The sequence below is a fragment of the Lithobates pipiens genome, unplaced genomic scaffold, assembly GCF_037356315.1.
Source record: "Lithobates pipiens isolate NorthernLeopardFrog02 unplaced genomic scaffold, aLitPip1_a1.2 Scaffold_1, whole genome shotgun sequence".
Taxonomy (NCBI): Eukaryota; Metazoa; Chordata; class Amphibia; order Anura; family Ranidae; genus Lithobates; species Lithobates pipiens.
In genome coordinates, this window is record NW_027507685.1 from 61,973,393 (window position 1) to 61,999,106 (window position 25,714).

At 41.7% G+C, this 25,714-nt stretch overlaps 21 non-coding genes across 21 annotated transcripts; 11 read left to right on the top strand and 10 right to left on the bottom strand.

Annotated features, from left to right (window-relative positions):
* Positions 1 to 944: 944 nt before the first annotated feature.
* Positions 945 to 1,017, top strand: TRNAR-UCG (transfer RNA arginine (anticodon UCG)). The gene has a single exon. It is a non-coding gene; the product is annotated as a tRNA-Arg (tRNA).
* Positions 1,018 to 2,015: 998 nt separating this feature from the next.
* Positions 2,016 to 2,088, top strand: TRNAR-UCG (transfer RNA arginine (anticodon UCG)). Its single transcript has one exon. It is a non-coding gene; the product is annotated as a tRNA-Arg (tRNA).
* A 616-nt stretch (positions 2,089 to 2,704) lies between these two features.
* On the bottom strand, positions 2,705 to 2,814 carry TRNAL-CAA (transfer RNA leucine (anticodon CAA)). The gene is made up of 2 exons: positions 2,777 to 2,814; positions 2,705 to 2,750 (listed from the first exon to the last, which is right to left on the bottom strand). It is a non-coding gene; the product is annotated as a tRNA-Leu (tRNA).
* Positions 2,815 to 3,086: 272 nt separating this feature from the next.
* On the top strand, positions 3,087 to 3,159 carry TRNAR-UCG (transfer RNA arginine (anticodon UCG)). Its single transcript has one exon. It is a non-coding gene; the product is annotated as a tRNA-Arg (tRNA).
* A 998-nt stretch (positions 3,160 to 4,157) lies between these two features.
* TRNAR-UCG (transfer RNA arginine (anticodon UCG)) lies at positions 4,158 to 4,230 on the top strand. Its single transcript has one exon. It is a non-coding gene; the product is annotated as a tRNA-Arg (tRNA).
* Positions 4,231 to 4,846: 616 nt separating this feature from the next.
* TRNAL-CAA (transfer RNA leucine (anticodon CAA)) lies at positions 4,847 to 4,956 on the bottom strand. Its single transcript has 2 exons — positions 4,919 to 4,956; positions 4,847 to 4,892 (listed from the first exon to the last, which is right to left on the bottom strand). It is a non-coding gene; the product is annotated as a tRNA-Leu (tRNA).
* A 272-nt stretch (positions 4,957 to 5,228) lies between these two features.
* Positions 5,229 to 5,301, top strand: TRNAR-UCU (transfer RNA arginine (anticodon UCU)). The gene has a single exon. It is a non-coding gene; the product is annotated as a tRNA-Arg (tRNA).
* A 1,687-nt stretch (positions 5,302 to 6,988) lies between these two features.
* TRNAL-CAA (transfer RNA leucine (anticodon CAA)) lies at positions 6,989 to 7,098 on the bottom strand. The gene is made up of 2 exons: positions 7,061 to 7,098; positions 6,989 to 7,034 (listed from the first exon to the last, which is right to left on the bottom strand). It is a non-coding gene; the product is annotated as a tRNA-Leu (tRNA).
* Positions 7,099 to 7,370: 272 nt separating this feature from the next.
* Positions 7,371 to 7,443, top strand: TRNAR-UCU (transfer RNA arginine (anticodon UCU)). Its single transcript has one exon. It is a non-coding gene; the product is annotated as a tRNA-Arg (tRNA).
* Positions 7,444 to 8,441: 998 nt separating this feature from the next.
* Positions 8,442 to 8,514, top strand: TRNAR-UCG (transfer RNA arginine (anticodon UCG)). The gene has a single exon. It is a non-coding gene; the product is annotated as a tRNA-Arg (tRNA).
* Positions 8,515 to 9,130: 616 nt separating this feature from the next.
* On the bottom strand, positions 9,131 to 9,240 carry TRNAL-CAA (transfer RNA leucine (anticodon CAA)). The gene is made up of 2 exons: positions 9,203 to 9,240; positions 9,131 to 9,176 (listed from the first exon to the last, which is right to left on the bottom strand). It is a non-coding gene; the product is annotated as a tRNA-Leu (tRNA).
* Positions 9,241 to 12,341: 3,101 nt separating this feature from the next.
* On the bottom strand, positions 12,342 to 12,451 carry TRNAL-CAA (transfer RNA leucine (anticodon CAA)). The gene is made up of 2 exons: positions 12,414 to 12,451; positions 12,342 to 12,387 (listed from the first exon to the last, which is right to left on the bottom strand). It is a non-coding gene; the product is annotated as a tRNA-Leu (tRNA).
* A 272-nt stretch (positions 12,452 to 12,723) lies between these two features.
* TRNAR-UCG (transfer RNA arginine (anticodon UCG)) lies at positions 12,724 to 12,796 on the top strand. The gene has a single exon. It is a non-coding gene; the product is annotated as a tRNA-Arg (tRNA).
* Positions 12,797 to 13,412: 616 nt separating this feature from the next.
* TRNAL-CAA (transfer RNA leucine (anticodon CAA)) lies at positions 13,413 to 13,522 on the bottom strand. The gene is made up of 2 exons: positions 13,485 to 13,522; positions 13,413 to 13,458 (listed from the first exon to the last, which is right to left on the bottom strand). It is a non-coding gene; the product is annotated as a tRNA-Leu (tRNA).
* A 272-nt stretch (positions 13,523 to 13,794) lies between these two features.
* TRNAR-UCG (transfer RNA arginine (anticodon UCG)) lies at positions 13,795 to 13,867 on the top strand. Its single transcript has one exon. It is a non-coding gene; the product is annotated as a tRNA-Arg (tRNA).
* A 7,032-nt stretch (positions 13,868 to 20,899) lies between these two features.
* Positions 20,900 to 21,009, bottom strand: TRNAL-CAA (transfer RNA leucine (anticodon CAA)). Its single transcript has 2 exons — positions 20,972 to 21,009; positions 20,900 to 20,945 (listed from the first exon to the last, which is right to left on the bottom strand). It is a non-coding gene; the product is annotated as a tRNA-Leu (tRNA).
* A 961-nt stretch (positions 21,010 to 21,970) lies between these two features.
* TRNAL-CAA (transfer RNA leucine (anticodon CAA)) lies at positions 21,971 to 22,080 on the bottom strand. The gene is made up of 2 exons: positions 22,043 to 22,080; positions 21,971 to 22,016 (listed from the first exon to the last, which is right to left on the bottom strand). It is a non-coding gene; the product is annotated as a tRNA-Leu (tRNA).
* A 272-nt stretch (positions 22,081 to 22,352) lies between these two features.
* TRNAR-UCG (transfer RNA arginine (anticodon UCG)) lies at positions 22,353 to 22,425 on the top strand. Its single transcript has one exon. It is a non-coding gene; the product is annotated as a tRNA-Arg (tRNA).
* A 616-nt stretch (positions 22,426 to 23,041) lies between these two features.
* Positions 23,042 to 23,151, bottom strand: TRNAL-CAA (transfer RNA leucine (anticodon CAA)). The gene is made up of 2 exons: positions 23,114 to 23,151; positions 23,042 to 23,087 (listed from the first exon to the last, which is right to left on the bottom strand). It is a non-coding gene; the product is annotated as a tRNA-Leu (tRNA).
* A 961-nt stretch (positions 23,152 to 24,112) lies between these two features.
* TRNAL-CAA (transfer RNA leucine (anticodon CAA)) lies at positions 24,113 to 24,222 on the bottom strand. Its single transcript has 2 exons — positions 24,185 to 24,222; positions 24,113 to 24,158 (listed from the first exon to the last, which is right to left on the bottom strand). It is a non-coding gene; the product is annotated as a tRNA-Leu (tRNA).
* A 1,343-nt stretch (positions 24,223 to 25,565) lies between these two features.
* On the top strand, positions 25,566 to 25,638 carry TRNAR-UCG (transfer RNA arginine (anticodon UCG)). The gene has a single exon. It is a non-coding gene; the product is annotated as a tRNA-Arg (tRNA).
* The last annotated feature ends 76 nt before the right edge of the window (positions 25,639 to 25,714 follow it).

Genomic DNA, 25,714 nt, shown 5'->3' on the forward strand with positions numbered 1-25,714 from the left:
TTTAGCCATAACAACGTGCTTCTTGCTGGAGGCTTCCAATTTGCTGAAGCCCAGAGCCTCCAAACAGAAGTAAATCATAAAGTGGAAGTTAACCAATTGATTTAAGGGTTTCAAAACACAGTTACATGCATGGAATCCCGGGATTGATAACTGTCCCATTTGCTTGTGTTCTCAACCAAACTATCAAATCATCAAATGGCTGGTGTCATAACTTAAATATGCCTAAAATGGGAGAGCAACTGAGTATGTGCAGAGCAGGTTGAAACAGCGTATTACTGGATTTCAAAGTGTATAGAAGCATATTTTTTAATGTTTTACATGAGTATATATGCAAAATGTGACAACCGGAAGAGATGTAGCAGGACTTACTTTTCTGACTAAAGTTGCACTTTAAATGACAGATTTAACAGCATGGTCTAGCAGATTTTCCTCAAGAATTTGATCTTTATGTAGGATGTGCAAAGTTTTTGGATTTTTTTTCCTGTTTTTTTGTCGGTGACATGGTAGCATGAAAACACAGCGGGAGTGGTGATTGTAGTTCAAGCTAAATGTGTAAACAGATTGTCAGAAGTGGGATTTGAACCCACACCTCCATTTGGAGACCAGAACACCCACACAATGTGAAGAAACAGCCCTTGAGTCTGGAGCCTTAGACCACTCCGCCATCCTGACAAGATATATTGAGGTGCTATGGCTTCCTCTGGAAATATCATCTACTCGTAGTACTCTATTGATCTATTACCATTGTCAAGGAGCTGTATGAACACTCTGAACCTAGGCCCTTTTGCAAATGCACTTCTTAAAGCATGACCTTGCACCAAGTCATACATTTCAGATCCTTTCTACCAAATCTCCTTGAGCAAAAAAAGTAGAAGATGTCCCAGGTGATCTTCGAGTGTTTGGTTGATCCGGGCGCCACAAACCAGAATCATGTCCTTGTGGCAGACCGCGTGGCCTAATGGATAAGGCGTCTGACTTCGGATCAGAAGATTGAGGGTTCGAGTCCCTTCGTGGTCGTTTTCTATGCTGCTTTCCAGTTCCTTCCTGTGACCTTCACTCGTAAATTCTTGCTTTACCCATAACAACGTGCTTCTTGCTGGAGGCTTCCAATTTGCTGAAGCCCAGAGCCTCCAAACAGAAGTAAATCATAAAGTGGAAGTAAACCAATTGATTTAAGGGTTTCAAAACACAGTTACATGCATGGAATCCCGGGATTGATAACTGTCCCATTTGCTTGTGTTCTCAACCAAACTATCAAATCATCAAATGGCTGGTGTCATAACTTAAATATGCCTAATATGGGAGAGCAACTGAGTATGTGCAGAGCAGGTTGAAACAGCGTATTACTGGATTTCAAAGTGTATAGAAGCATATTTTTTAATGTTTTACATGAGTATATATGCAAAATGTGACAACCGGAAGAGATGTAGCAGGACTTACTTTTCTGACTAAAGTTGCACTTTAAATGACAGATTTAACAGCATGGTCTAGCAGATTTTCCTCAAGAATTTGATCTTTATGTAGGATGTGCAAAGTTTTTGGATTTTTTTTCATGTTTTTTTGTCGGTGACATGGTAGCATGAAAACACAGCGGGAGTGGTGATTGTAGTTCAAGCTAAATGTGTAAACAGATTGTCAGAAGTGAGATTTGAACCCACGCCTCCATTTGGAGACCAGAACACCCACACAATGTGAAGAAACAGCTCTTGAGTCTGGCGCCTTAGACCACTCGGCCATCCTGACAAGATATATTGAGGTGCTATGGCTTCCTCTGGAAATATCATCTACTCGTGGTACTCTATTGATCTATTACCATTGTCAAGGAGCTGTATGAACACTCTGAACCTAGGCCATTTTGCAAATGCACTTCTTAAAGCATGACCTTGCACCAAGTCATACATTTCAGATCCTTTCTACCCAATCTCCTTGAGCAAAAAAAGTAGAAGATGTCCCAGGTGATCTTCGAGTGTTTGGTTGATCCGGGCGCCACAAACCAGAATCATGTCCTTGTGGCAGACCGCGTGGCCTAATGGATAAGGCGTCTGACTTCGGATCAGAAGATTGAGGGTTCGAGTCCCTTCGTGGTCGTTTTCTATGCTGCTTTCCAGTTCCTTCCTGTGACCTTCACTCGTAAATTCTTGCTTTAGCCATAACAACGTGCTTCTTGCTGGAGGCTTCCAATTTGCTGAAGCCCAGAGCCTCCAAACAGAAGTAAATCATAAAGTGGAAGTAAACCAATTGATTTAAGGGTTTCAAAACACAGTTACATGCATGGAATCCCGGGATTGATAACTGTCCCATTTGCTTGTGTTCTCAACCAAACTATCAAATCATCAAATGGCTGGTGTCATAACTTAAATATGCCTAAAATGGGAGAGCAACTGAGTATGTGCAGAGCAGGTTGAAACAGCGTATTACTGGATTTCAAAGTGTATAGAAGCATATTTTTTAATGTTTTACATGAGTATATATGCAAAATGTGACAACCGGAAGAGATGTAGCAGGACTTACTTTTCTGACTAAAGTTGCACTTTAAATGACAGATTTAACAGCATGGTCTAGCAGATTTTCCTCAAGAATTTGATCTTTATGTAGGATGTGCAAAGTTTTTGGATTTTTTTTCATGTTTTTTTGTCGGTGACATGGTAGCATGAAAACACAGCGGGAGTGGTGATTGTAGTTCAAGCTAAATGTGTAAACAGATTGTCAGAAGTGGGATTTGAACCCACGCCTCCATTTGGAGACCAGAACACCCACACAATGTGAAGAAACAGCTCTTGAGTCTGGCGCCTTAGACCACTCGGCCATCCTGACAAGATATATTGAGGTGCTATGGCTTCCTCTGGAAATATCATCTACTCGTGGTACTCTATTGATCTATTACCATTGTCAAGGAGCTGTATGAACACTCTGAACCTAGGCCATTTTGCAAATGCACTTCTTAAAGCATGACCTTGCACCAAGTCATACATTTCAGATCCTTTCTACCCAATCTCCTTGAGCAAAAAAAGTAGAAGATGTCCCAGGTGATCTTCGAGTGTTTGGTTGATCCGGGCGCCACAAACCAGAATCATGTCCTTGTGGCAGACCGCGTGGCCTAATGGATAAGGCGTCTGACTTCGGATCAGAAGATTGAGGGTTCGAGTCCCTTCGTGGTCGTTTTCTATGCTGCTTTCCAGTTCCTTCCTGTGACCTTCACTCGTAAATTCTTGCTTTAGCCATAACAACGTGCTTCTTGCTGGAGGCTTCCAATTTGCTGAAGCCCAGAGCCTCCAAACAGAAGTAAATCATAAAGTGGAAGTAAACCAATTGATTTAAGGGTTTCAAAACACAGTTACATGCATGGAATCCCGGGATTGATAACTGTCCCATTTGCTTGTGTTCTCAACCAAACTATCAAATCATCAAATGGCTGGTGTCATAACTTAAATATGCCTAAAATGGGAGAGCAACTGAGTATGTGCAGAGCAGGTTGAAACAGCGTATTACTGGATTTCAAAGTGTATAGAAGCATATTTTTTAATGTTTTACATGAGTATATATGCAAAATGTGACAACCGGAAGAGATGTAGCAGGACTTACTTTTCTGACTAAAGTTGCACTTTAAATGACAGATTTAACAGCATGGTCTAGCAGATTTTCCTCAAGAATTTGATCTTTATGTAGGATGTGCAAAGTTTTTGGATTTTTTTTCATGTTTTTTTGTCGGTGACATGGTAGCATGAAAACACAGCGGGAGTGGTGATTGTAGTTCAAGCTAAATGTGTAAACAGATTGTCAGAAGTGAGATTTGAACCCACGCCTCCATTTGGAGACCAGAACACCCACACAATGTGAAGAAACAGCTCTTGAGTCTGGCGCCTTAGACCACTCGGCCATCCTGACAAGATATATTGAGGTGCTATGGCTTCCTCTGGAAATATCATCTACTCGTGGTACTCTATTGATCTATTACCATTGTCAAGGAGCTGTATGCACACTCTGAACCTAGGCCATTTTGCAAATGCACTTCTTAAAGCATGACCTTGCACCAAGTCATACATTTCAGATCCTTTCTACCCAATCTCCTTGAGCAAAAAAAGTAGAAGATGTCCCAGGTGATCTTCGAGTGTTTGGTTGATCCGGGCGCCACAAACCAGAATCATGTCCTTGTGGCAGACCGCGTGGCCTAATGGATAAGGCGTCTGACTTCGGATCAGAAGATTGAGGGTTCGAGTCCCTTCGTGGTCGTTTTCTATGCTGCTTTCCAGTTCCTTCCTGTGACCTTCACTCGTAAATTCTTGCTTTAGCCATAACAACGTGCTTCTTGCTGGAGGCTTCCAATTTGCTGAAGCCCAGAGCCTCCAAACAGAAGTAAATCATAAAGTGGAAGTTAACCAATTGATTTAAGGGTTTCAAAACACAGTTACATGCATGGAATCCCGGGATTGATAACTGTCCCATTTGCTTGTGTTCTCAACCAAACTATCAAATCATCAAATGGCTGGTGTCATAACTTAAATATGCCTAAAATGGGAGAGCAACTGAGTATGTGCAGAGCAGGTTGAAACAGCGTATTACTGGATTTCAAAGTGTATAGAAGCATATTTTTTAATGTTTTACATGAGTATATATGCAAAATGTGACAACCGGAAGAGATGTAGCAGGACTTACTTTTCTGACTAAAGTTGCACTTTAAATGACAGATTTAACAGCATGGTCTAGCAGATTTTCCTCAAGAATTTGATCTTTATGTAGGATGTGCAAAGTTTTTGGATTTTTTTTCCTGTTTTTTTGTCGGTGACATGGTAGCATGAAAACACAGCGGGAGTGGTGATTGTAGTTCAAGCTAAATGTGTAAACAGATTGTCAGAAGTGGGATTTGAACCCACGCCTCCATTTGGAGACCAGAACACCCACACAATGTGAAGAAACAGCCCTTGAGTCTGGCGCCTTAGACCACTCGGCCATCCTGACAAGATACATTGAGGTACTTTGGATTCCTCTGGAAATATCATCTACTCGTGGTACTCTATTGATCTATTACCATTGTCAAGGAGCTGTATGAACACTCTGAACCTAGGCCCTTTTGCAAATGCACTTCTTAAAGCATGACCTTGCACCAAGTCATACATTTCAGATCCTTTCTACCAAATCTCCTTGAGCAAAAAAAGTAGAAGATGTCCCAAGTGATCTTCGAGTGTTTGGTTGATCCGGGCGCCACAAACCAGAGTCATGTCCTTGTGGCAGACCGCGTGGCCTAATGGATAAGGCGTCTGACTTCTGATCAGAAGATTGAGGGTTTGAGTCCCTTCGTGGTCGTTTTCTATGCTGCTTTCCAGTTCCTTCCTGTGACCTTCACTCGTAAATTCTTGCTTTACCCATAACAACGTGCTTCTTGCTGGAGGCTTCCAATTTGCTGAAGCCCAGAGCCTCCAAACAGAAGTAAATCATAAAGTGGAAGTAAACCAATTGATTTAAGGGTTTCAAAACACAGTTACATGCCTGGAATCCCGGGATTGATAACTGTCCCATTTGCTTGTGTTCTCAACCAAACTATCAAATCATCAAATGGCTGGTGTCATAACTTAAATATGCCTAAAATGGGAGAGCAACTGAGTATGTGCAGAGCAAGTTGAAACAGCGTATTACTGGATTTCAAAGTGTATAGAAGCATATTTTTTAATGTTTTACATGAGTATATATGCAAAATGTGACAACCGGAAGAGATGTAGCAGGACTTACTTTTCTGACTAAAGTTGCACTTTAAATGACAGATTTAACAGCATGGTCTAGCAGATTTTCCTCAAGAATTTGATCTTTATGTAGGATGTGCAAAGTTTTTGGATTTTTTTTCATGTTTTTTTGTCGGTGACATGGTAGCATGAAAACACAGCGGGAGTGGTGATTGTAGTTCAAGCTAAATGTGTAAACAGATTGTCAGAAGTGGGATTTGAACCCACGCCTCCATTTGTAGACCAGAACACCCACACAATGTGAAGAAACAGCTCGTGAGACTGGCGCCTTAGACCACTCGGCCATCCTGACAAGATATATTGAGGTCCTATGGCTTCCTCTGGAAATATAATCTACTCGTAGTACTCTATTGTTCTATTACCATTGTCAAGGAGCTGTATGAACACTCTGAACCTAGGCCATTTTGCAAATGCACTTCTTAAAGCATGACCTTGCACCAAGTCATACATTTCAGATCCTTTCTACCCAATCTCCTTGAGCAAAAAAAGTAGAAGATGTCCCAGGTGATCTTCGAGTGTTTGGTTGATCCGGGCGCCACAAACCAGAATCATGTCCTTGTGGCAGACCGCGTGGCCTAATGGATAAGGCGTCTGACTTCGGATCAGAAGATTGAGGGTTCGAGTCCCTTTGTGGTCGTTTTCTATGCTGCTTTCCAGTTCCTTCCTGTGACCTTCACTCGTAAATTCTTGCTTTAGCCATAACAACGTGCTTCTTGCTGGAGGCTTCCAATTTGCTGAAGCCCAGAGCCTCCAAACAGAAGTAAATCATAAAGTGGAAGTAAACCAATTGATTTAAGGGTTTCAAAACACAGTTACATGCATGGAATCCCGGGATTGATAACTGTCCCATTTGCTTGTGTTCTCAACCAAACTATCAAATCATCAAATGGCTGGTGTCATAACTTAAATATGCCTAAAATGGGAGAGCAACTGAGTATGTGCAGAGCAGGTTGAAACAGCGTATTACTGGATTTCAAAGTGTATAGAAGCATATTTTTTAATGTTTTACATGAGTATATATGCAAAATGTGACAACCGGAAGAGATGTAGCAGGACTTACTTTTCTGACTAAAGTTGCACTTTAAATGACAGATTTAACAGCATGGTCTAGCAGATTTTCCTCAAGAATTTGATCTTTATGTAGGATGTGCAAAGTTTTTGGATTTTTTTTCCTGTTTTTTTGTCGGTGACATGGTAGCATGAAAACACAGCGGGAGTGGTGATTGTAGTTCAAGCTAAATGTGTAAACAGATTGTCAGAAGTGGGATTTGAACCCACGCCTCCATTTGGAGACCAGAACACCCACACAATGTGAAGAAACAGCCCTTGAGTCTGGCGCCTTAGACCACTCGGCCATCCTGACAAGATACATTGAGGTACTTTGGATTCCTCTGGAAATATCATCTACTCGTGGTACTCTATTGATCTATTACCATTGTCAAGGAGCTGTATGAACACTCTGAACCTAGGCCCTTTTGCAAATGCACTTCTTAAAGCATGACCTTGCACCAAGTCATACATTTCAGATCCTTTCTACCAAATCTCCTTGAGCAAAAAAAGTAGAAGATGTCCCAAGTGATCTTCGAGTGTTTGGTTGATCCGGGCGCCACAAACCAGAATCATGTCCTTGTGGCAGCCCGCGTGGCCTAATGGATAAGGCGTCTGACTTCTGATCAGAAGATTGAGGGTTCGAGTCCCTTCGTGGTCGTTTTCTATGCTGCTTTCCAGTTCCTTCCTGTGACCTTCACTCGTAAATTCTTGCTTTACCCATAACAACGTGCTTCTTGCTGGAGGCTTCCAATTTGCTGAAGCCCAGAGCCTCCAAACAGAAGTAAATCATAAAGTGGAAGTAAACCAATTGATTTAAGGGTTTCAAAACACAGTTACATGCCTGGAATCCCGGGATTGATAACTGTCCCATTTGCTTGTGTTCTCAACCAAACTATCAAATCATCAAATGGCTGGTGTCATAACTTAAATATGCCTAAAATGGGAGAGCAACTGAGTATGTGCAGAGCAAGTTGAAACAGCGTATTACTGGATTTCAAAGTGTATAGAAGCATATTTTTTAATGTTTTACATGAGTATATATGCAAAATGTGACAACCGGAAGAGATGTAGCAGGACTTACTTTTCTGACTAAAGTTGCACTTTAAATGACAGATTTAACAGCATGGTCTAGCAGATTTTCCTCAAGAATTTGATCTTTATGTAGGATGTGCAAAGTTTTTGGATTTTTTTTCATGTTTTTTTGTCGGTGACATGGTAGCATGAAAACACAGCGGGAGTGGTGATTGTAGTTCAAGCTAAATGTGTAAACAGATTGTCAGAAGTGGGATTTGAACCCACGCCTCCATTTGTAGACCAGAACACCCACACAATGTGAAGAAACAGCTCGTGAGACTGGCGCCTTAGACCACTCGGCCATCCTGACAAGATATATTGAGGTCCTATGGCTTCCTCTGGAAATATAATCTACTCGTAGTACTCTATTGTTCTATTACCATTGTCAAGGAGCTGTATGAACACTCTGAACCTAGGCCCTTTTGCAAATGCACTTCTTAAAGCATGACCTTGCACCAAGTCATACATTTCAGATCCTTTCTACCAAATCTCCTTGAGCAAAAAAAGTAGAAGATGTCCCAGGTGATCTTCGAGTGTTTGGTTGATCCGGGCGCCACAAACCAGAATCATGTCCTTGTGGCAGACCGCGTGGCCTAATGGATAAGGCGTCTGACTTCGGATCAGAAGATTGAGGGTTCGAGTCCCTTCGTGGTCGTTTTCTATGCTGCTTTCCAGTTCCTTCCTGTGACCTTCACTCGTAAATTCTTGCTTTACCCATAACAACGTGCTTCTTGCTGGAGGCTTCCAATTTGCTGAAGCCCAGAGCCTCCAAACAGAAGTAAATCATAAAGTGGAAGTAAACCAATTGATTTAAGGGTTTCAAAACACAGTTACATGCATGGAATCCCGGGATTGATAACTGTCCCATTTGCTTGTGTTCTCAACCAAACTATCAAATCATCAAATGGCTGGTGTCATAACTTAAATATGCCTAAAATGGGAGAGCAACTGAGTATGTGCAGAGCAGGTTGAAACAGCGTATTACTGGATTTCAAAGTGTATAGAAGCATATTTTTTAATGTTTTACATGAGTATATATGCAAAATGGGACAACCGGAAGAGATGTAGCAGGACTTACTTTTCTGACTAAAGTTGCACTTTAAATGACAGATTTAACAGCATGGTCTAGCAGATTTTCCTCAAGAATTTGATCTTTATGTAGGATGTGCAAAGTTTTTGGATTTTTTTTCATGTTTTTTTGTCGGTGACATGGTAGCATGAAAACACAGCGGGAGTGGTGATTGTAGTTCAAGCTAAATGTGTAAACAGATTGTCAGAAGTGGGATTTGAACCCACGCCTCCATTAGGAGACCAGAACACCCACACAATGTGAAGAAACAGCCCTTGAGTCTGGCGCCTTAGACCACTCGGCCATCCTGACAAGATACATTGAGGTACTTTGGCTTCCTCTGGAAATATCATCTACTCGTGGTACTCTATTGATCTATTACCCTTGTCAAGGAGCTGTATGAACACTCTGAACCTAGGCCCTTTTGCAAATGCACTTCTTAAAGCATGACCTTGCACCAAGTCATACATTTCAGATCCTTTCTACCAAATCTCCTTGAGCAAAAAAAGTAGAAGATGTCCCAGGTGATCTTCGAGTGTTTGGTTGATCCGGGCGCCACAAACCAGCGTCATGTCCTTGTGGCAGACCGCGTGGCCTAATGGATAAGGCGTCTGACTTCAGATCAGAAGATTGAGGGTTCGAGTCCCTGCGTGGTCGTTTTCTATGCTGCTTTCCAGTTCCTTCCTGTGACCTTCACTCGTAAATTCTTGCTTTAGCCATAACAACGTGCTTCTTGCTGGAGGCTTCCAATTTGCTGAAGCCCAGAGCCTCCAAACAGAAGTAAATCATAAAGTGGAAGTAAACCAATTGATTTAAGGGTTTCAAAACACAGTTACATCCCTGGAATCCCGGGATTGATAACTGTCCCATTTGCTTGTGTTCTCAACCAAACTATCAAATCATCAAATGGCTGGTGTCATAACTTAAATATGCCAAAAATGGGAGAGCAACTGAGTATGTTCAGAGCAGGTTGAAACAGCGTATTACTGGATTTCAAAGTGTATAGAAGCAAATTTTTTAATGTTTTACATGAGTATATATGCAAAATGGGACAACCGGAAGAGATGTAGCAGGACTTACTTTTCTGACTAAAGTTGCACTTTAAATGACAGATTTAACAGCATGGTCTAGCAGATTTTCCTCAAGAATTTGATCTTTATGTAGGATGTGCAAAGTTTTTGGATTTTTTTTCATGTTTTTTTGTCGGTGACATGGTAGCATGAAAACACAGCGGGAGTGGTGATTGTAGTTCAAGCTAAATGTGTAAACAGATTGTCAGAAGTGGGATTTGAACCCACGCCTCCATTTGGAGACCAGAACACCCACACAATGTGAAGAAACAGCTCTTGAGTCTGGCGCTTTAGACCACTCGGCCATCCTGACAAGATACATTGAGGTGCTATGGCTTCCTCTGGAAATATCATCTACTCGTGGTACTCTATTGATCAATTACCATTGTCAAGGAGCTGTATGAACACTCTGAACCTAGGACCTTTTGCAAATGCACTTCTTAAAGCATGACCTTGCACCAAGTCATACATTTCAGATCCTTTCTACCAAATCTCCTTGAGCAAAAAAAGTAGAAGATGTCCCAGGTGATCTTCGAGTGTTTGGTTGATCCGGGCGCCACAAACCAGAACCATGTCCTTGTGGCAGACCGTGTGGCCTAATGGATAAGTCGTCTGACTTCGGATCAGAAGATTGAGGGTTCGTGTCCCTTCGTGGTTGTTTTCTATGCTGCTTTCCAGTTCCTTCCTGTGACCTTCACTCGTAAATTCTTGCTTTACCCATAACAACGTGCTTCTTGCTGGAGGCTTCCAATTTGCTGAAGCCCAGAGCCTCCAAACAGAAGTAAATCATAAAGTGGAAGTAAACCAATTGATTTAAGGGTTTCAAAACACAGTTACATGCCTGGAATCCCGGGATTGATAACTGTCCCATTTGCTTGTGTTCTCAACCAAACTATCAAATCATCAAATGGCTGGTGTCATAACTTAAATATGCCTAAAATGGGAGAGCAACTGAGTATGTGCAGAGCAGGTTGAAACAGCGTATTACTGGATTTCAAAGTGCATAGAACCATATTTTTTAATGTTTTACATGAGTATATATGCAAAATGGGACAACCGGAAGAGATGTAGCAGGACTTACTTTTCTACTAAAGTTGCACTTTAAATGACAGATTTAACAGCATGGTCTAGCAGATTTTCCTCAAGAATTTGATCTTTATGTAGGATGTGCAAAGTTTTTGGATTTTTTTTCATGTTTTTTTGTCGGTGACATGGTAGCATGAAAACACAGCGGGAGTGGTGATTGTAGTTCAAGCTAAATGTGTAAACAGATTGTCAGAAGTTGGATTTGAAGCCACGCCTCCATTTGGAGACCAGAACACCCACACAATGTGAAGAAACAGCTCTTGAGTCTGGCGCCTTAGACCACTCGGCCATCCTGACAAGTTACATTGAGGTACTTTGGCTTCCTCTGGAAATATCATCTACTCGTGGTACTCTATTGATCTATTACCCTTGTCAAGGAGCTGTATGAACACTCTGAACCTAGGCCCTTTTGCAAATGCACTTCTTAAAGCATGACCTTGCACCAAGTCATACATTTCAGATCCTTTCTACCAAATCTCCTTGAGCAAAAAAAGTAGAAGATGTCCCAGGTGATCTTCGAGTGTTTGGTTGATCCGGGTGCCACAAACCAGAATCATGTCCTTGTGGCAGACCGGGTGGCCTAATGGATAAGGCGTCTGACTTCGGATCAGAAGATTGAGGGTTCGAGTCCCTTCGTGGTTGTTTTCTATGCTGCTTTCCAGTTCCTTCCTGTGACCTTCACTCGTAAATTCTTGCTTTACCCATAACAACGTGCTTCTTGCTGGAGGCTTCCAATTTGCTGAAGCCCAGAGCCTCCAAACAGAAGTAAATCATAAAGTGGAAGTAAACCAATTGATTTAAGGGTTTCAAAACACAGTTACATGCCTGGAATCCCGGGATTGATAACTTCCCATTTGCTTGTGTTCTCAACCAAACTATCAAATCATCAAATGGCTGGTGTCATAACTTAAATATGCCTAAAATGGGAGAGCAACTGAGTATGTGCAGAGCAGGTTGAAACAGCGTATTACTGGATTTCAAAGTGTATAGAACCATATTTTTTAATGTTTTACATGAGTATATATGCAAAATGGGACAACCGGAAGAGATGTAGCAGGACTTACTTTTCTGACTAAAGTTGCACTTTAAATGACAGATTTAACAGCATGGTCTAGCAGATTTTCCTCAAGAATTTGATCTTTATGTAGGATGTGCAAAGTTTTTGGATTTTTTTTCATGTTTTTTTGTCGGTGACATGGTAGCATGAAAACACAGCGGGAGTGGTGATTGTAGTTCAAGCTAAATGTGTAAACAGATTGTCAGAAGTGGGATTTGAACCCACGCCTCCATTTGGAGACCAGAACACCCACACAATGTGAAGAAACAGCTCTTGAGTCTGGCGCCTTAGACCACTCGGCCATCCTGACAAGTTACATTGAGGTACTTTGGCTTCCTCTGGAAATATCATCTACTCATGGTACTCTATTGATCTATTACCATTGTCAAGGAGCTGTATGAACACTCTGAACCTAGGCCCTTTTGCAAATGCACTTCTTAAAGCATGACCTTGCACCAAGTCATACATTTCAGATCCTTTCTACCAAATCTCCTTGAGCAAAAAAAGTAGAAGATGTCCCAGGTGATCTTCGAGTGTTTGGTTGATCCGGGCGCCACAAACCAGAATCATGTCCTTTTGGCAGACCGCGTGGCCTAATGGATAAGGCGTCTGACTTCGGATCAGAAGATTGAGGGTTCGAGTCCCTTCGTGGTCGTTTTCTATGCTGCTTTCCACTTCCTTCCTGTGACCTTCACTCGTAAATTCTTGCTTTACCCATAACAACGTGTTTCTTGCTGGAGGCTTCCAATTTGCTGAAGCCCAGAGCCTCCAAACAGAAGTAAATCATAAAGTGGAAGTAAACCAATTGATTTAAGGGTTTCAAAACACAGTTACATGCCTGGAATCCCGGGATTGATAACTGTCCCATTTGCTTGTGTTCTCAACCAAACTATCAAATCATCAAATGGCTGGTGTCATAACTTAAATATGCCTAAAATGGGAGAGCAACTGAGTATGTGCAGAGCAGGTTGAAACAGCGTATTACTGGATTTCAAAGTGTATAGAACCATATTTTTTAATGTTTTACATGAGTATATATGCAAAATGGGACAACCGGAAGAGATGTAGCAGGACTTACTTTTCTGACTAAAGTTGCACTTTAAATGACAGATTTAACAGCATGGTCTAGCAGATTTTCCTCAAGAATTTGATCTTTATGTAGGATGTGCAAAGTTTTGGGATTTTTTTTCATGTTTTTTTGTCGGTGACATGGTAGCATGAAAACACAGCGGGAGTGGTGATTGTAGTTCAAGCTAAATGTGTAAACAGATTGTCAGAAGTGGGATTTGAACCCACGCCTCCATTTGGAGACCAGAACACCCACACAATGTGAAGAAACAGCTCTTGAGTCTGGCGCCTTAGACCACTCGGCCATCCTGACAAGATACATTGAGGTACTTTGGCTTCCTCTGGAAATATCATCTACTCGTGGTACTCTATTGATCTATTACCATTGTCAAGGAGCTGTATGAACACTCTGAACCTAGGCCCTTTTGCAAATGCACTTCTTAAAGCATGACCTTGCACCAAGTCATACATTTCAGATCCTTTCTACCAAATCTCCTTGAGCAAAAAAAGTAGAAGATGTCCCAGGTGATCTTCGAGTGTTTGGTTGATCCGGGCGCCACAAACCAGAATCATGTCCTTGTGGCAGACCGCGTGGCCTAATGGATAAGGCGTCTGACTTCGGATCAGAAGATTGAGGGTTCGAGTCCCTTCGTGGTCGTTTTCTATGCTGCTTTCCTGTGACCTTCTCTCGTAAATTCTTGCTTTAGCCATAACAACGTGCTTCTTGCTGGAGGCTTCCAATTTGCTGAAGCCCAGAGCCTCCAAACAGAAGTAAATCATAAAGTGGAAGTAAACCAATTGATTTAAGGGTTTCAAAACACAGTTACATGCCTGGAATCCCGGGATTGATAACTGTCCCATTTGCTTGTGTTCTCAACCAAACTATCAAATCATCAAATGGCTGGTGTCATAACTTAAATATGCCTAAAATGGGAGAGCAACTGAGTATGTGCAGAGCAGGTTGAAACAGCGTATTACTGGATTTCAAAGTGTATAGAACCATATTTTTTTATGTTTTACATGAGTATATATGCAAAATGGGACAACCGGAAGAGATGTAGCAGGACTTACTTTTCTGACTAAAGTTGTACTTTAAATGACAGATTTAACAGCATGGTCTAGCAGATTTTCCTCAAGAATTTGATCTTTATGTAGGATGTGCAAAGTTTTTGGATTTTTTTTCATGTTTTTTTGTTGGTGACATGGTAGCATGAAAACACAGCGGGAGTGGTGATTGTAGTTCAAGCTAAATGTGTAAACAGATTGTCAGAAGTGGGATTTGAACCCACGCCTCCATTTGGAGACCAGAACACCCACACAATGTGAAGAAACAGCTCTTGAGTCTGGCGCCTTAGACCACTCAGCCATCCTGACAAGATATATTGAGGTGCTATGGCTTCCTCTGGAAATATCATCTACTCGTGGTACTCTATTGATCTATTACCATTGTCAAGGAGCTGTATGAACACTCTGAACCTAGGCCCTTTTGCAAATGCACTTCTTAAAGCATGACCTTGCACCAAGTCATACATTTCAGATCCTTTCTACCAAATCTCCTTGAGCAAAAAAAGTAGAAGATGTCCCAGGTGATCTTCGAGTGTTTGGTTGATCCGGGCGCCACAAACCAGAACCATGTCCTTGTGGCAGACCACGTGGCCTAATGGATAAGGCGTCTGACTTTGGATCTGAAGATTGAGGGTTCGAGTCCCTTCGTGGTTGTTTTCTATGCTGCTTTCCACTTCCTTCCCGTGACCTTCACTCGTAAATTCTTGCTTTACCCATAACAACGTGCTTCTTGCTGGAGGCTTCCAATTTGCTGAAGCCCAGAGCCTCCAAACAGAAGTAAATCATAAAGTGGAAGTAAACCAATTGATTTAAGGGTTTCAAAACACAGTTACATGCCTGGAATCCCGGGATTGATAACTGTCCCATTTGCTTGTGTTCTCAACCAAACTATCAAATCATCAAATGGCTGGTGTCATAACTTAAATATGCCTAAAATGGGAGAGCAACTGAGTATGTGCAGAGCAGGTTGAAACAGCGTTTTACTGGATTTCAAAGTGTATAGAAGCATATTTTTTAATGTTTTACATGAGTATATATGCAAAATGGGACAACCGGAAGAGATGTAGCAGGACTTACTTTTCTGACTAAAGTTGCACTTTAAATGACAGATTTAACAGCATGGTCTAGCAGATTTTCCTCAAGAATTTGATCTTTATGTAGGATGTGCAAAGTTTTTGGATTTTTTTTCATGTTTTTTTGTCGGTGACATGGTAGCATGAAAACACAGTGGGAGTGGTGATTGTAGTTCAAGCTAAATGTGTAAACAGATTGTCAGAAGTGGGATTTGAACCCACGCCTCCATTTGGAGACCAGAACACCCACACAATGTGAAGAAACAGCTCTTGAGTCTGGCGCCTTAGACCACTCAGCCATCCTGACAAGATATATTGAGGTGCTATGGCTTCCTCTGGAAATATTATCTACTCGTGGTACTCTATTGATCTATTACCATTGTCAAGGAGCTGTATGAACACTCTGAACCTAGGCCCTTTTGCAAATGCACTTCTTAAAGCATGACCTTGCACCAAGTCATACATTTCAGATCCTTTCTACCAAATCTCCTTGAGCAAAAAAAGTAGAAGATGTCCCAGGTGATCTTCGAGTGTTTGGTTGATCCGGGCGCCACAAACCAGAACCATGTCCTTGTGGCAGACCGCGTGGCCTAATGGATAAGGCGTCTGACTTTGGATCTGAAGATTGAGGGTTCGAGTCCCTTCGTGGTTGTTTTCTATGCTGCTTTCCACTTCCTTCCCGTGACCTTCACTCGTAAATTCTTGCTTTACCCATAACAACGTGCTTCTTGCTGGAGGCTTCCAATTTGCTGAAGCCCAGAGCCTCCAAACAGAAGTAAATCATAAAGTGGAAGTAAACCAATTGATTTAAGGGTTTCAAAACACAGTTACATGCCTGGAATCCCGGGATTGATAACTGTCCCATTTGCTTGTGTTCTCAACCAAACTATCAAATCATCAAATGGCTGGTGTCATAACTTAAATATGCCTAAAATGGGAGAGCAACTGAGTATGTGCAGAGCAGGTTGAAACAGCGTTTTACTGGATTTCAAAGTGTATAGAAGCATATTTTTTAATGTTTTACATGAGTATATATGCAAAATGGGACAACCGGAAGAGATGTAGCAGGACTTACTTTTCTGACTAAAGTTGCACTTTAAATGACAGATTTAACAGCATGGTCTAGCAGATTTTCCTCAAGAATTTGATCTTTATGTAGGATGTGCAAAGTTTTTGGATTTTTTTTCATGTTTTTTTGTCGGTGACATGGTAGCATGAAAACACAGTGGGAGTGGTGATTGTAGTTCAAGCTAAATGTGTAAACAGATTGTCAGAAGTGGGATTTGAACCCACGCCTCCATTTGGAGACCAGAACACCCACACAATGTGAAGAAACAGCTCTTGAGTCTGGCGCCTTAGACCACTCAGCCATCCTGACAAGATATATTGAGGTGCTATGGCTTCCTCTGGAAATATTATCTACTCGTGGTACTCTATTGATCTATTACCATTGTCAAGGAGCTGTATGAACACTCTGAACCTAGGCCCTTTTGCAAATGCACTTCTTAAAGCATGACCTTGCACCAAGTCATACATTTCAGATCCTTTCTACCAAATCTCCTTGAGCAAAAAAAGTAGAAGATGTCCCAGGTGATCTTCGAGTGTTTGGTTGATCCGGGCACCACAAACCAGAACCATGTCCTTGTGGTAGACCGCGTGGCCTAATGGATAAGTCGTCTGACTTCAGATCAGAAGATTGAGGGTTCGAGTCCCTTCGTGGTTGTTTTCTATGCTGCTTTCCTGTTCCTTCCTGTGACCTTCACTCGTAAATTCTTGCTTTACCCATAACAACGTGCTTCTTGCTGGAGGCTTCCAATTTGCTGAAGCCCAGAGCCTCCAAACAGAAGTAAATCATAAAGTGGAAGTAAACCAATTGATTTAAGGGTTTCAAAACACAGTTACATGCCTGGAATCCCGGGATTGATAACTGTCCCATTTGCTTGTGTTCTCAACCAAACTATCAAATCATCAAATGGCTGGTGTCATAACTTAAATATGCCTAAAATGGGAGAGCAACTGAGTATGTGCAGAGCAGGTTGAAACAGCGTATTACTGGATTTCAAAGTGTATAGAAACATATTTTTTAATGTTTTACATGAGTATATATGCAAAATGGGACAACCGGAAGAGATGTAGCAGGACTTACTTTTCTGACTAAAGTTGCACTTTAAATGAGAGATTTAACAGCATGGTCTAGCAGATTTTCCTCAAGAATTTGATCTTTATGTAGGATGTGCAAAGTTTTTGGATTTTTTTTCATGTTTTTTTGTCGGTGACATGGTAGCATGAAAACACAGCGGGAGTGGTGATTGTAGTTCAAGCTAAATGTGTAAACAGATTGTCAGAAGTGGGATTTGAACCCACGCCTCCATTTGGAGACCAGAACACACACACAATGTGAAGAAACAGCTCTTGAGTCTGGCGCCTTAGACCACTCGGCCATCCTAACAAGATATATTGAGGTGCTATGGCTTCCTCTGGAAATATCATCTACTCGTAGTACTCTATTGATCTATTACCATTGTCAAGGAGCTGTATGAACACTCTGAACCTAGGCCCTTTTGCAAATGCACTTCTTAAAGCATGACCTTGCACCAAGTCATACATTTCAGATCCTTTCTACCAAATCTCCTTGAGCAAAAAAAGTAGAAGATGTCCCAGGTGATCTTCGAGTGTTTGGTTGATCCGGGCGCCACAAACCAGAATCATGTCCTTGTGGCAGACCGCGTGGCCTAATGGATAAGGCGTCTGACTTCGGATCAGAAGATTGAGGGTTCGAGTCCCTTCGTGGTTGTTTTCTATGCTGCTTTCCACTTCCTTCCCGTGACCTTCACTCGTAAATTCTTGCTTTACCCATAACAACGTGCTTCTTGCTGGAGGCTTCCAATTTGCTGAAGCCCAGAGCCTCCAAACAGAAGTAAATCATAAAGTGGAAGTAAACCAATTGATTTAAGGGTTTCAAAACACAGTTACATGCCTGGAATCCCGGGATTGATAACTGTCCCATTTGCTTGTGTTCTCAACCAAACTATCAAATCATCAAATGGCTGGTGTCATAACTTAAATATGCCTAAAATGGGAGAGCAACTGAGTATGTGCAGAGCAGGTTGAAACAGCGTTTTACTGGATTTCAAAGTGTATAGAAGCATATTTTTTAATGTTTTACATGAGTATATATGCAAAATGGGACAACCGGAAGAGATGTAGCAGGACTTACTTTTCTGACTAAAGTTGCACTTTAAATGACAGATTTAACAGCATGGTCTAGCAGATTTTCCTCAAGAATTTGATCTTTATGTAGGATGTGCAAAGTTTTTGGATTTTTTTTCATGTTTTTTTGTCGGTGACATGGTAGCATGAAAACACAGTGGGTGTGGTGATTGTAGTTCAAGCTAAATGTGTAAACAGATTGTCAGAAGTGGGATTTGAACCCACGCCTCCATTTGGAGACCAGAACACCCACACAATGTGAAGAAACAGCTCTTGAGTCTGGCGCCTTAGACCACTCAGCCATCCTGACAAGATATATTGAGGTGCTATGGCTTCCTCTGGAAATATTATCTACTCGTGGTACTCTATTGATCTATTACCATTGTCAAGGAGCTGTATGAACACTCTGAACCTAGGCCCTTTTGCAAATGCACTTCTTAAAGCATGACCTTGCACCAAGTCATACATTTCAGATCCTTTCTACCAAATCTCCTTGAGCAAAAAAAGTAGAAGATGTCCCAGGTGATCTTCGAGTGTTTGGTTGATCCGGGCGCCACAAACCAGAACCATGTCCTTGTGGCAGACCGCGTGGCCTAATGGATAAGGCGTCTGACTTTGGATCTGAAGATTGAGGGTTCGAGTCCCTTCGTGGTTGTTTTCTATGCTGCTTTCCACTTCCTTCCCGTGACCTTCACTCGTAAATTCTTGCTTTACCCATAACAACGTGCTTCTTGCTGGAGGCTTCCAATTTGCTGAAGCCCAGAGCCTCCAAACAGAAGTAAATCATAAAGTGGAAGTAAACCAATTGATTTAAGGGTTTCAAAACACAGTTACATGCCTGGAATCCCGGGATTGATAACTGTCCCATTTGCTTGTGTTCTCAACCAAACTATCAAATCATCAAATGGCTGGTGTCATAACTTAAATATGCCTAAAATGGGAGAGCAACTGAGTATGTGCAGAGCAGGTTGAAACAGCGTTTTACTGGATTTCAAAGTGTATAGAAGCATATTTTTTAATGTTTTACATGAGTATATATGCAAAATGGGACAACCGGAAGAGATGTAGCAGGACTTACTTTTCTGACTAAAGTTGCACTTTAAATGACAGATTTAACAGCATGGTCTAGCAGATTTTCCTCAAGAATTTGATCTTTATGTAGGATGTGCAAAGTTTTTGGATTTTTTTTCATGTTTTTTTGTCGGTGACATGGTAGCATGAAAACACAGTGGGAGTGGTGATTGTAGTTCAAGCTAAATGTGTAAACAGATTGTCAGAAGTGGGATTTGAACCCACGCCTCCATTTGGAGACCAGAACACCCACACAATGTGAAGAAACAGCTCTTGAGTCTGGCGCCTTAGACCACTCAGCCATCCTGACAAGATATATTGAGGTGCTATGGCTTCCTCTGGAAATATTATCTACTCGTGGTACTCTATTGATCTATTACCATTGTCAAGGAGCTGTATGAACACTCTGAACCTAGGCCCTTTTGCAAATGCACTTCTTAAAGCATGACCTTGCACCAAGTCATACATTTCAGATCCTTTCTACCAAATCTCCTTGAGCAAAAAAAGTAGAAGATGTCCCAGGTGATCTTCGAGTGTTTGGTTGATCCGGGCACCACAAACCAGAACCATGTCCTTGTGGTAGACCGCGTGGCCTAATGGATAAGTCGTCTGACTTCAGATCAGAAGATTGAGGGTTCGAGTCCCTTCGTGGTTGTTTTCTATGCTGCTTTCCTGTTCCTTCCTGTGACCTTCACTCGTAAATTCTTGCTTTACCCATAACAACGTGCTTCTTGCTGGAGGCTTCCAATTTGCTGAAGCCCAGAGCCTCCAAAGAGAAGTAAATCATAAAGTGGAAGTAAACCAATTGATTTAAGGGTTTCAAAACACAGTTACATGCCTGGAATCCCGGGATTGATAACTGTCCCATTTGCTTGTGTTCTCAACCAAACTATCAAATCATCAAATGGCTGGTGTCATAACTTAAATATGCCTAAAATGGGAGAGCAACTGAGTATGTGCAGAGCAGGTTGAAACAGCGTATTACTGGATTTCAAAGTGTATAGAACCATATTTTTTAATGTTTTAAATGAGTATATATGCAAAATGGGACAACCGGAAGAGATGTAGCAGGACTTACTTTTCTGACTAAAGTTGCACTTTAAATGACAGATTTAACAGCATGGTCTAGCAGATTTTCCTCAAGAATTTGATCTTTATGTAGGATGTGCAAAGTTTTGGGATTTTTTTTCATGTTTTTTTGTCGGTGACATGGTAGCATGAAAACACAGCGGGAGTGGTGATTGTAGTTCAAGCTAAATGTGTAAACAGATTGTCAGAAGTGGGATTTGAACCCACGCCTCCATTTGGAGACCAGAACACCCACACAATGTGAAGAAACAGCTCTTGAGTCTGGCGCCTTAGACCACTCGGCCATCCTGACAAAATACGTTGAGGTACTTTGGCTTCCTCTGGAAATATCATCTACTCGTGGTACTCTATTGATCTATTACCATTGTCAAGGAGCTGTATGAACACTCTGAACCTAGGCCCTTTTGCAAATGCACTTCTTAAAGCATGACCTTGCACCAAGTCATACATTTCAGATCCTTTCTACCAAATCTCCTTGAGCAAAAAAAGTAGAAGATGTCCCAGGTGATCTTCGAGTGTTTGGTTGATCCGGGCGCCACAAACCAGAACCATGTCCTTGTGGCAGACCGCGTGGCCTAATGGATAAGGCGTCTGACTTCGGATCAGAAGATTGAGGGTTCAAGTCCCTTCGTGGTTGTTTTCTATGCTGCTTTCCACTTCCTTCCTGTGACCTTCACTCGTAAATTCTTGCTTTAGCCATAACAACGTGCTTCTTGCTGGAGGCTTCCAATTTGCTGAAGTCCAGAGCCTCCAAACAGAAGTAAATCATAAAGTGGAAGTAAACCAATTGATTTAAGGGTTTCAAAACACAGTTACATGCCTGGAATCCCGGGATTGATAACTGTCCCATTTGCTTGTGTTCTCAACCAAACTATCAAATCATCAAATGGCTGGTGTCATAACTTAAATATGCCTAAAATGGGAGAGCAACTGAGTATGTGCAGAGCAGGTTGAAACAGCGTATTACTGGATTTCAAAGTGTATAGAAGCATATTTTTTAATGTTTTACATGAGTATATATGCAAAATGGGACAACCGGAAGAGATGTAGCAGGACTTACTTTTCTGACTAAAGTTGCACTTTAAATGACACATTTAACAGCATGGTCTAGCAGATTTTCCTCAAGAATTTGATCTTTATGTAGGATGTGCAAAGTTTTGGGATTTTTTTTCATGTTTTTTTGTCGGTGACATGGTAGCATGAAAACACAGCGGGAGTGGTGATTGTAGTTCAAGCTAAATGTGTAAACAGATTGTCAGAAGTGGGATTTGAACCCACGCCTCCATTTGGAGACCAGAACACCCACACAATGTGAAGAAACAGCTCTTGAGTCTGGCGCCTTAGACCACTCGGCCATCCTGACAAGATATATTGAGGTGCTATGGCTTCCTCTGGAAATATCATCTACTCGTGGTACTCTATTGATCTATTACCATTGTCAAGGAGCTGTATGAACACTCTGAACCTAGGCCCTTTTGCAAATGCACTTCTTAAAGCATGACCTTGCACCAAGTCATACATTTCAGATCCTTTCTACCAAATCTCCTTGAGCAAAAAAAGTAGAAGATGTCCCAGGTGATCTTCGAGTGTTTGGTTGATCCGGGCGCCACAAACCAGAATCATGTCCTTGTGGCAGACCGCGTGGCCTAATGGATAAGGCGTCTGACTTCGGATCAGAAGATTGAGGGTTCGAGTCCCTTCGTGGTCGTTTTCTATGCTGCTTTCCAGTTCCTTCCTGTGACCTTCACTCGTAAATTCTTGCTTTAGCCATAACAACGTGCTTCTTGCTGGAGGCTTCCAATTTGCTGAAGCCCAGAGCCTCCAAACAGAAGTAAATCATAAAGTGGAAGTAAACCAATTGATTTAAGGGTTTCAAAACACAGTTACATGCCTGGAATCCCGGGATTGATAACTGTCCCATTTGCTTGTGTTCTCAACCAAACTATCAAATCATCAAATGGCTGGTGTCATAACTTAAATATGCCTAAAATGGGAGAGCAACTGAGTATGTGCAGAGCAGGTTGAAACAGCGTATTACTGGATTTCAAAGTGTATAGAAGCATATTTTTTAATGTTTTACATGAGTATATATGCAAAATGGGACAACCGGAAGAGATGTAGCAGGACTTACTTTTCTGACTAAAGTTGCACTTTAAATGACAGATTTAACAGCATGGTCTAGCAGATTTTCCTCAAGAATTTGATCTTTATGTAGGATGTGCAAAGTTTTTGGATTTTTTTTCATGTTTTTTTGTCGGTGACATGGTAGCATGAAAACACAGCGGGAGTGGTGATTGTAGTTCAAGCTAAATGTGTAAACAGATTGTCAGAAGTGGGATTTGAACCCACGCCTCCATTTGGAGACCAGAACACCCACACAATGTGAAGAAACAGCTCTTGAGTCTGGCGCCTTAGACCACTCGGCCATCCTGACAAGATACATTGAGGTGCTTTGGCTTCCTCTGGAAATATCATCTACTCGTGGTACTCTATTGATCTATTACCATTGTCAAGGAGCTGTATGAACACTCTGAACCTAGGCCCTTTTGCAAATGCACTTCTTAAAGCATGACCTTGCACCAAGTCATACATTTCAGATCCTTTCTACCAAATCTCCTTGAGCAAAAAAAGTAGAAGATGTCCCAGGTGATCTTCGAGTGTTTGGTTGATCCGGGCGCCACAAACCAGAATCATGTCCTTGTGGCAGACCGCGTGGCCTAATGGATAAGGCGTCTGACTTCGGATCAGAAGATTGAGGGTTTGAGTCCCTTCGTGGTCGTTTTCTATGCTGCTTTCCAGTTCCTTCCTGTGACCTTCACTCGTAAATTCTTGCTTTACCCATAACAACGTGCTTCTTGCTGGAGGCTTCCAATTTGCTGAAGCCCAGAGCCTCCAAACAGAAGTAAATCATAAAGTGGAAGTAAACCAATTGATTTAAGGGTTTCAAAACACAGTTACATGCCTGGAATCCCGGGATTGATAACTGTCCCATTTGCTTGTGTTCTCAACCAAACTATCAAATCATCAAATGGCTGGTGTCATAACTTAAATATGCCTAAAATGGGAGAGCAACTGAGTATGTGCAGAGCAGGTTGAAACAGCGTATTACTGGATTTCAAAGTGTATAGAAGCATATTTTTTAATGTTTTACATGAGTATATATGCAAAATGGGACAACCGGAAGAGATGTAGCAGGACTTACTTTTCTGACTAAAGTTGCACTTTAAATGACAGATTTAACAGCATGGTCTAGCAGATTTTCCTCAAGAATTTGATCTTTATGTAGGATGTGCAAAGTTTTTGGATTTTTTTTCATGTTTTTTTGTCGGTGACATGGTAGCATGAAAACACAGCGGGAGTGGTGATTGTAGTTCAAGCTAAATGTGTAAACAGATTGTCAGAAGTGGGATTTGAACCCACGCCTCCATTAGGAGACCAGAACACCCACACAATGTGAAGAAACAGCCCTTGAGTCTGGCGCCTTAGACCACTCGGCCATCCTGACAAGATACATTGAGGTGCTTTGGCTTCCTCTGGAAATATCATCTACTCGTGGTACTCTATTGATCTATTACCATTGTCAAGGAGCTGTATGAACACTCTGAACCTAGGCCCTTTTGCAAATGCACTTCTTAAAGCATGACCTTGCACCAAGTCATACATTTCAGATCCTTTCTACCAAATCTCCTTGAGCAAAAAAAGTAGAAGATGTCCCAGGTGATCTTCGAGTGTTTGGTTGATCCGGGCGCCACAAACCAGAATCATGTCCTTGTGGCAGACCGCGTGGCCTAATGGATAAGGCGTCTGACTTCGGATCAGAAGATTGAGGGTTTGAGTCCCTTCGTGGTCGTTTTCTATGCTGCTTTCCAGTTCCTTCCTGTGACCTTCACTCGTAAATTCTTGCTTTACCCATAACAACGTGCTTCTTGCTGGAGGCTTCCAATTTGCTGAAGCCCAGAGCCTCCAAACAGAAGTAAATCATAAAGTGGAAGTAAACCAATTGATTTAAGGGTTTCAAAACACAGTTACATGCCTGGAATCCCGGGATTGATAACTGTCCCATTTGCTTGTGTTCTCAACCAAACTATCAAATCATCAAATGGCTGGTGTCATAACTTAAATATGCCTAAAATGGGAGAGCAACTGAGAATGTGCAGAGCAGGTTGAAACAGCGTATTACTGGATTTCAAAGTGTATAGAAGCATATTTTTTAATGTTTTACATGAGTATATATGCAAAATGGGACAACCGGAAGAGATGTAGCAGGACTTACTTTTCTGACTAAAGTTGCACTTTAAATGACAGATTTAACAGCATGGTCTAGCAGATTTTCCTCAAGAATTTGATCTTTATGTAGGATGTGCAAAGTTTTTGGATTTTTTTTCATGTTTTTTTGTCGGTGACATGGTAGCATGAAAACACAGCGGGAGTGGTGATTGTAGTTCAAGCTAAATGTGTAAACAGATTGTCAGAAGTGGGATTTGAACCCACGCCTCCATTTGGAGACCAGAACACCCACACAATGTGAAGAAACAGCTCTTGAGTCTTGTGCCTTAGACCACTCGGCCATCCTGACAAGATACATTGAGGTGCTTTGGCTTCCTCTGGAAATATCATCTACTCGTGGTACTCTATTGATCTATTACCATTGTCAAGGAGCTGTATGAACACTCTGAACCTAGGCCCTTTTGCAAATGCACTTCTTAAAGCATGACCTTGCACCAAGTCATACATTTCAGATCCTTTCTACCAAATCTCCTTGAGCAAAAAAAGTAGAAGATGTCCCAGGTGATCTTCGAGTGTTTGGTTGATCCGGGCGCCACAAACCAGAATCATGTCCTTGTGGCAGACCGCGTGGCCTAATGGATAAGGCGTCTGACTTCGGATCAGAAGATTGAGGGTTCGAGTCCCTTCGTGGTCGTTTTCTATGCTGCTTTCCAGTTCCTTCCTGTGTCCTTCACTCGTAAATTCTTGCTTTACCCATAACAACGTGCTTC